Raw genomic sequence first — 9,267 nt, 5'->3', positions numbered from 1 at the left:
TTTAACTATTCTGGCGAGTGTGAAGTAGTAGCACATTTTGATCTTAACTTGCATTTATTTTGCATTTCCTTGATGACTAATGACACAACCTTTAGTGGGCTGAATGGTGCCCCACAAGAATATCAGGTCCTAATCCTCGGAAGCTGTGAACATTACCTTACATGATAAAGTTTTTGCAGATGTGATTAAGTTAAGAATTTTGAGAAGATTATTTGTTGGGCTCTAAAAGCTATAACAAGTATCCTTATAAGAGAAAAGCAGAAGGAAATTAGACAAGAGAAAGCAAGGGGAAGATGGAGGCAGAGATTGGAATGCTGTAGCTACAAGCCAAAGAATACCAGCAGGCACCAGAAACCAGAAAATGCAAGGACTGGATTTTCCCCCAGAGCCTCCGGAATGAGGCTGACATTGCCAAAACCTTGATTTCAAACCTTTAGCTTCCTGAACTGTAAGGGAATCAATTTATATTGTTTTAAGCCACCAAAATTGTGGGAATTTGTTATAGCAGTCCTAGGAAACTAATATAAGAATATTTTCATTTGTTTATTGGCTATTTGGATATTCTTTTTTATGAAGTGCCTATTTAACTATATTGCCTATTTTTTTATCGGGTTGTCTGCCATTTTGTTAATTGATACCTAGTGGTTCTTTTTATATGTTCTGAATGTAAGTTGAGTTGATTTGAGTTGTCTGGGAAGCAGAGATCAAGTTGACATTAGAAATGTAATGGGCTTATTGTAGAGTAACACTCATGAAAAAAAAAGAAAAGAAAGCAGAGTTGGATGTTGTGGAGGAGACCATTAGACAACAGTGCAGACCTGAAGGTCTCTGACAGCCCCGCAGGGAGCTCTGGAGCAAAGGCTGCTCATTAGAGGAGTTTCACGGTGGGTGAAATAGCTGGGCCCCTGTACCACAACCTTGTTTATCATTGGAAGGGAACACTCCACAAAGAGCACACTCAGTCATCAGAGCCTTTATCATTGCTCAAAGACTACCACAAAAAAGTATGACCTTGGCTCAAAGGCCAATGTGGACCTGGACCTAACAGCGGCAAGTTGTGAGTTACCACACTCCTCACACCTTAGAGGTGGGTCCTTACTTGAAGAGGGATCTGAATGGTGCACCTGTGTCTGCCACATGAGTCCTCTATTGTAAATATCTTTCCCCAGTCTGTTCTTGCCTTTCACACTTTTAATGTCTTTTGATGAACAGAAGTTCTTAATCTTAATGTAGTCCAATTTGTCATTTTTTCCCTTTGTGGTTAGTTATTTTTGTGTCATGTTAAGAAATATTTGCCTACCCCAAGTTTTAGTCTAAAAAAATTTTTTAACCTTTCACATTTAGATGTACAGTCCATCTGGAATTAATTTTTGTGAATGATGTGAGACAGGAGTCAATATTTATTTTGACCCTTGGTCTATTCAATTTCCCTAGAAAAGAACATCTTTTCCCCTGTTCCCCAATGTATTGCCGGTGTCATCTTTGTCATTAATCTGGTGAATGTATATGTATTGGTTTACATTTCTCTGATGACAGATGATGTTGAGCATCTTTTCATGTGCTTATTGGCCATTCATTTATCTTCTTTAGAGAAATATATATTCAGATTCTTTGCCCATTGAAAAAATTGGGTTATTTGTAACAGTATTATTGAGTTGTAAAGCTCTTTCATGTATTCTGGATCAAGTCATTTATCAAATATGTTATTTGCAAAAATTTTCTCCCATTCTGTCATTGTCTTTTCACTTTCTTTTCTTTTGTAGTAGGTGGATTTTTAAAAATTTATTTATTTAAATTAGTTTCAAGTATACAGTACATTGGTTAGACATCTATATAGTCCATAAAATGATCCGTCCAATTGCTCCCTCCCTCCGCTGGCCCTCCACCTAGCCAACGTATTAATGCTAACTGAATTCCCTATGCCGTGCTCCCCATCCCCATGACCATCCGTTGTGAGTCTGTTTTTGATTAGTTTGTTCTTTTTATTCCTTAGATTCCACCTATAAGGGAAATCACATAGTGTTTATCTTTCTCTGTCTGACTTAAATACCTTCTAGGTCCATCAAAGCAATATCTTTTTCCACCTCCTTCCTTTTCATATGTAAGGGTCTTGTTTTCTTCTCCTTTCAGCCACTCTATCTTTTGGTTGGAGCACTTAATTCTTTAAAATTTAATGTACTTCTTGATAGGAATGTAGTTATTACCATTCTTTATTCTTGTTTTTGATACATGTTTTTTCTTCTTAAAGAAGTCCCTCCAAAATTTCCTGTAATACTGGCTTGATGGTGATATATTCCTTTAGTTTATTTTTGTCTGGGAAGTTCCTTATCTGTCCTTCAACTCTAAATGATAGCTTTGCTGGACAAAGTATCCTTGGTTGTAGATCCTGGGTCTTCATCCTGTCGAATATTTTTTGCTAAGCCCTTCTGTTCTGCATAATTTCTTTGAGAAATTGGCTGCCAATCTTATAGGTTTTCCCTTATATGTAATTATTTGTATTTTTCTGGCTGCTTTTATTATTCTTTCTTTGTATTTAAACTTTGGCATTTTAATTATGGTGTGTCTTGGTGTGGGCCTCTTTGGATCCCTGATTTTTGGAATTCTCTGAGCTTCCTGGGGTTTTATGTCCATTTCCTTCACCAGGTTAGGGAAATTTTCCATCATTATTTCTTCAAACAGTTGTTCAACATCTTGATTTTCTTTAGTTACACCAATCAGATGGATATTTGGACCCTTAATAGTGTCCCACATTCTCCTTAAATTATTTTTAAAGTCTTGGCATCTTATCTCTTGTCATTCTGATTGCGTGTCCTTGGCTTTCCCGTCCTCTAGATAGAGTATGTGATCCTTCTTTTTATTCACTTTGTTTATTCCTTTGTTTATTCCATTTAAGATACTTCTCATCTCAGATAATGCCTTCTTCATTTCGTACTGGTTCCCTTTTATAATTTCCGTTTCCATTTTGATGTTTTTTATCTCTTTGTTGAAGTTCTTACTAAATTTATCTACACTTCCCAAAAGTTCATTGAGCATCTTTATAACCAGTGTTTTGAACTCTGCATCTGGTGGATTACTTGACTCCATTCTATGTGGATCTCTATTCTATTCTCTCATAAGGTTTCTGCTTCTTTGTCTTCCCATTTTGGCTGCCTTTCTGCGTCTGTTTCTATGTATTAAGCAAAACTCCTAAATCTCCCAGTCTTATTAGTGTGGATTTGTGAAGTAGGTGTCCAGTGGCACAGTCCTGAGAGGGGTTCAGCTGCAGGCCAAATTTAGCCCAAGCCTCTGCCCCTCAGGGGCCACCTGTTAAGATTCAGCAAGCAATCCACAGATGCTCTGCTTATAGTTGCTTCAAAAGGCCACACCAGAAACCGAGGCCAGCTGCCTCCAGTGTGAGTCTAGGCACTGCTCAACAAGGATCACCTGACTCACTGAGGATACACCTGGATGTGGCTTGGGTGGGGCCTCGAGTTAGGGGAGGTGGGGTTTCAAGAAATCCTCTGGGCTGAGCGACCTATGTTATCTAGTTTGATGACGTCATGGCTATGGCGGCTCTGTGTCTGTCACAATGGTAGGGGGAAGGGCTCAACAGGAAACAATAGATACCGCCAAAGCTTCTGTACAGAATGAATCTCTCCTGGGCCCTCACTCCGACAATGTTGTCCTGTAATTCCCTGGTGCCCCCTGCGCACAGCCAAATCAGCACTGGTGCTCAGAGCAAGCAGGTCTGTCACGGCAAAAATCCGCTCGCTGATGTGGCCCCTTTAAGAGGCTTTTACCGCTGCTGCTGCCGCAGCCTCCATCTCACTTAGCTGCTCGAGACTGGGTGGGTCACCCTGTGTCCTCACTCCGTCCTACCTTCTGCCATTGCAGGGTGCTTTCTTGGATTTCTCCCTAGTTATATAGCTTGTTCATCTAGATCCCAGGTGATTTTTCCTTGCTGCTGTTCCTTGTTTCTGTCACAACTTTGATTTGGTTGCCAGAGGGATGAACAGGGCCTCTACCATCTACGCCATTTTTTTCCTTCTCTTTTCACTTTCTTGATCATGTCCTTTGAGGCGCAAAGTTAAATTTTGATGAAGTTTAATTTGCCTATATTTTTCTTTTGTCACATGTGGTTTTAGTGCTGTATCTAATCCAAGGTCATGAAGATTTATACCTATGTTTTCTTCTAAAACCTTTATTATAGTTTTAGCTCTAATATTTAAGTGGTCCATTTAGAGTTACTTTTTGTACATGGTATGAGATAGGGGTTCATCTTGATTCTTTTGCATGTGGATATCCAGTAGTCCCAGTAAGACCATTTGCTGAAAGATTATTCTTTCCCCCTTTGAAAATCAATTGACTCTAAATATGAGAGTTTATTTCTGGACTGTCAATTCTATTCCATGGATCTATGTTTGTTCTTGTGCCAGTACCACACTGTAGCTTTGTAGTTGTTTTGAAATTAGAAAGTGTGAGTGCTCTAACTTTGTCCTTTTTCAAAATTATTTTGGCTATTCTGAGTCCAATTGATTTGAGTATATTGCCTTTGTATCCCTCATCCTTGCTAAATTTATTTAATTTTAATAATTTGTCCAAAGATGCTTTTGGATTTTCTATATACATAAATATGTCATCTATAATAATAACACTTACATTTTTTCCTTTCTCTTTGGTCATTCTGGACAGATTCTTACTTCTCTGTCATACTTCCTAGTCTCTCTTTTACTTCTTTAAGCATATTTATTTTCTATTACAGATTCAACTGTTGCATATCTATTATCTTTGCATGTCTGATTTGTTTCTGCATGTTTGTTGTTTCTGCTGACTCTAACTCATAGTGGCTTTTTTCCTTAAGTGTTTTATAATTTCTTTATTGTTATCTCATATTTCTCAGCATTTTATCTCTTCGGATATTTCAAGGTGTGGGTTTATCGTGTGTTCATCTCAGGAGGATTTGCATTTCTTCTGCCAGATGCCTGAGGATACTACCAACCTACTCTTTTATACTGAATTTTGAGCTTTGCATTTGTAGTTACATAAGGAGTGTGAATTCCAACACTTAGTAGAAAGTGTGAGTGGGTTTATGATTAGGAACTTGTAGAGGAGATCTTTTTTTTCCCATTCCACTCAGAGCCAAGGCCTGGACAGAACTTCGAGGGTGGGTTTTCTTTTTTACTAGTTACCTTTCAGAGGTACTGGCTTGATGAAGGAGGCTCTAATCCTACTTCCATCCCACAGAGGTCTCAGAGTTTGCCACCTGTTCCCAGTGTATGAGACCTATCAAAACCCAGTTCTAAGCCCTGGGGATTGGCAGATAGCTTCAGGATGAGTTCTGACTTCAGCATTTGCTTACCTCTGTATTTAGTTTTCTCATCTTTGGCCTCTGAGGACTTCTCTTGCTTTCCCACTACTTTCACCCTACACTTAAAAAGACATTTTAAACTATATTGTATTCAGCATTTCCAAGTACTCTACATTGGCAGAGTTTCTCTGATATCTCTGCTGGGAATAATCACTTCTGGATGGCTGCTTGCTGACAGATTCAGTGCTAAGCTGACCCGAGCACGTTCCAACCAATCAGGTGACCAGAAGTAGGCAAAAAAGCCTATTGTATGACAGATTTACTTCTTTATAAGACAACTGTGATTGACCTTAGAATTTGTTCCTCTCTGTTACAATTCATACAGAGGATTTGGCAATGATCAGTTGTTCTCAACTGGGAGCATTTTGCACCTTTCTTCTCCCCAGAGGACATTTGGCAATGTCTGAAGACATTATTGGTTGTCACAATTAAGAAGAGGGTGCTATTGGCATCTAGTGGGTAGAGGCCGAAGAGTCTGCTAAACATTCTACAGTGCCCAGAGCACCCCATACACAACAAAGATGATTTGGCCCCAAATATCAATAGTGTCATGATTGAGAAACCTTGGAAAGTAATTTAATGTCTTTTAAAAAGCTTCCTACAAGAGTCTCAAGTACAGGTGTGACTGCTTCTTCTAACCCCTTTGGCTTAGATATAAAATTTCTAAATGTTTACTTGCCAAAACTTAATGAAACAGAATAAACATTGCTACCATCTATCGAACATCTTTCTGCTTCAGATACAGCACTAAATGTGTTATTGAAGACAGTAACATTTATTTCATCATATTCTCCAAAGCTTTAGTGTTTCGAGTCAAAAGTTAACATAAAGGTTTCAGAGCAAATGACAGGTACACTGCAATTTTTAAGTAAGTTATGCAATTCAAAGCAGAAACAATTTAGACTGAGCTTCTAGGCATGAAAATATGTACTATTTCAAGGTTGAATTTTAGTCAGATCAACATATTGCAGTGTGATTGACCACAATAACTTTTCATCTGACTTTTGAAAAAGCTAGAGATGCAAACACAAGCCTGACATTTTCCTTCCAGCATTGTGACTCAGGCTGCAGATAAGAAACACTCCTAGGATCACTCCTTTGGCCTCCAGTACAGACTCTACATGTCTGTGATGTCTTCCCAGCAGGGCCTCCCTTTCAAGGAAGGGGGAATGGAATAATGACTGGAAAACTGCTCATCAGCATTGAGCAGTTTTTCTTCTAGTTATAAAAGAAAAATCCTCACAAAATTGGACCATTTGACTTGAGTCCCACAGTATTGTCCAGAAATAGGCAGTGGACAAGGGTAAGATGAGCAGCTATAAAGCAGAGATGGAATAAGGGTCATATGTTGATTATGAAGGACAGTGCAGAGTGCTGAGAATGATTCTGAGGCAGGGTCCAGATCCAACAGGAAAGAGTATGGTCGTCAACTCACCAGATTTACTGTGTCTGCTCTAACGTCTTGCTTTCATTTCAGAATATCACGCTTAACCAAGAAAAGTCATTGGCTCTCTCAATCATGTCATTTATATGGGGTTAGGAAAGGGGTCACGCCATCATTATTAGCACACACAGTAGAAAGGGTACAAAGTATAATCATGCCCTAATTAGCATCAGTATATCCTACTCCTAAATGCAGCCAACATCAGGTCCCCAATCTAGACCTTTCAGACCACTGCAGGTGGGTCAGGACTCAGCAGGCCTCAGCTTGCACTACTTTCTACTTAGCCTGGGAAACCAGTCTTCCACCTGGCCTTGATGCACAAGTGTGGGACAGCTTGGTCACATGCCACAGCCCCACCTTAGAGGATGCTGGGAGGAGGAGGGCTGCCTCCCAGACCTGTGTACTAGAAGGCTTCACTTAATCCTCTGGCAGGATTTTCCTGACTCTGGACGTGTTTGAAGTGCTGCCTGGCAGCCAGAGAGGCCACTGCAGACACAGGCCTAAACATCAGCCCAGAGGTGTTGCCGAGAAAGATCCTATCTGGACAACAGATGGGGCAGGATATGGGGGCTGCCAGGCCCTGATGAGGACCAAGCACTCCTATACCCCTCCCGCATGCCCTGCAGTGGCCCTGGATTCTAGAGGAGAGGAAGGGCCCTTCCTTTTCCTACACCCTCTGGCCACTCAAGAGAAAACCTGAAATGGAGTCAGAGAAGGGCCAGGTAGACTCTCCCTGTCCTGCAAGTCTCCTGTGACAGCGCCAGCATAACCTTCTCCGAGAGACAGTCCCTAAGCCTGACCACCCTTCTAAAAGGGACCCTTATTCTGCCACAGGCTGGACCTCATTGTCTGCCTAAATACATGGCTGCTGACTTGACTTCACTGGCTTTTTTCCCACAGTTGTACCATGCACACCTAGTGCATAGATTCTGGTTTCTAATTCTATTCTGCAATAAAAGGAGCCAAAGCTTATGAAAAGAGAGATTAATTCTCGAACTGGGGCAGGGAATACACAAAGTGAGCCTGGAGCATCTTGTAGTGCCAGAAAGTAAGGAGTGTTAAACAAAAAATAAAGAAATAAGGCACACAGGCACAAAAGAAAGCCACATCGATGGGATATGTCAAAGAGGCTTGGAAGTCAACTGAAAGACCTCCCAATGGCCAAAGCTGGAACGAATTCGTTTCAGTAGCAAAATAATTAAAGTAATATGAGATTATGACCCAAAATACGCAATAAATGTTCATGAGTCCATACTGGTAAAAAATGATTAAGTCAATGAGGGAGAAGAGACAAATGCCCCGTGCAGAAGAGCTTATTAACCAAAAAAGAGGTTTACGCTGCAATTAATAGCGAAGAGCATTTATATGAGCAAAAAAGATTTCAATCTGTGAATCACAGATTCAGGTAGCTCCCTAAGTTGTGCTCCAGAGAGAACAAGAAAGTCACGGCTTTATAGAGGCAAAGTCTACAAGTGTAGTTCCTATTTAGATCCTCCATGTAAATGAAGGATTCCAGCTAGGTTAACAAGGAAAATGGGTTAGGGGGTATATGAGAATTCTCTACTATCGTCCCAAGTTCCTATAAAACTAGTCTAAAATTAAAAGTTTAATTTTAAAGAAAGACAAAGAAATGGGGATGTAATATACAGCATAGATAATACAGTCAGTTATATTAAATTAAGTTTGTATAGTGATAGATGATAACAACCATCTGATCATTTTGCAGTATATACAAATGTTGAATCACTATGTCATACCCATGAAACTAAGATAATATTGTAGGTCAATTACACTTCAATTAGAAAATATTTTAAGAAACAAAGGAAAAAATCTAGCTTTATTGAGTTTCCAATTGAGAAAATAGATAATAATGAAGATTCAAGTAACATAGAAAATATAAAGACAAAAGTAACAATCACTTGAAATCTTGAAATAGTGCCTCTAGCTTTGTATTCCTATAGCACTTGCCCTGGTATAGGATTCATCACTTTGTATTGTCATTGCCTTTTGACATCTCTGTCTACCCATCTGTTAGCATGAGTGTTGTATACACTTCCCCTGGGGTTAATCTTTCTCTTTGCTGTATCCTGAGTGGTTAGCACAGTGCCTGGTACATAGGTGCTCAATACACACTTGCTGGTGGGTGAATTAATGAATGACTGTTCATACTGCTTCCCTCACTGTCAATCCACCCTTCCCTGTCTCTACCTGCTACCAAACTCACCTCTTACTGAATTCTTGCGTTCTGTTTTGGTATGCACTTGCCTGGCAGGCTCTGCCTTGCATCTCCATGGTGCCAACTGCTAGCCTAGATCCCACCTGCTGCTGCTGTCTCATCCTCCAGATCCATCGTCCCCCCACTGGACTGGGAATCCTCCTTGAGCCATGTCTGCTCTGCCTGGTGAACAGGTCTGACTGGTCATGATCTCTCCTGGGACTCTCATTCCACTGCCACCAACTGGGCCATATCCTGCTG

The sequence above is a fragment of the Pteropus alecto genome, unplaced genomic scaffold (assembly GCF_000325575.1).
Source record: "Pteropus alecto unplaced genomic scaffold, ASM32557v1 scaffold117, whole genome shotgun sequence".
Taxonomy (NCBI): domain Eukaryota; kingdom Metazoa; phylum Chordata; class Mammalia; order Chiroptera; family Pteropodidae; genus Pteropus; species Pteropus alecto.
The sequence above is the reverse complement of the archived record's forward strand: the minus strand, read 5'-3'. Positions refer to the sequence as shown.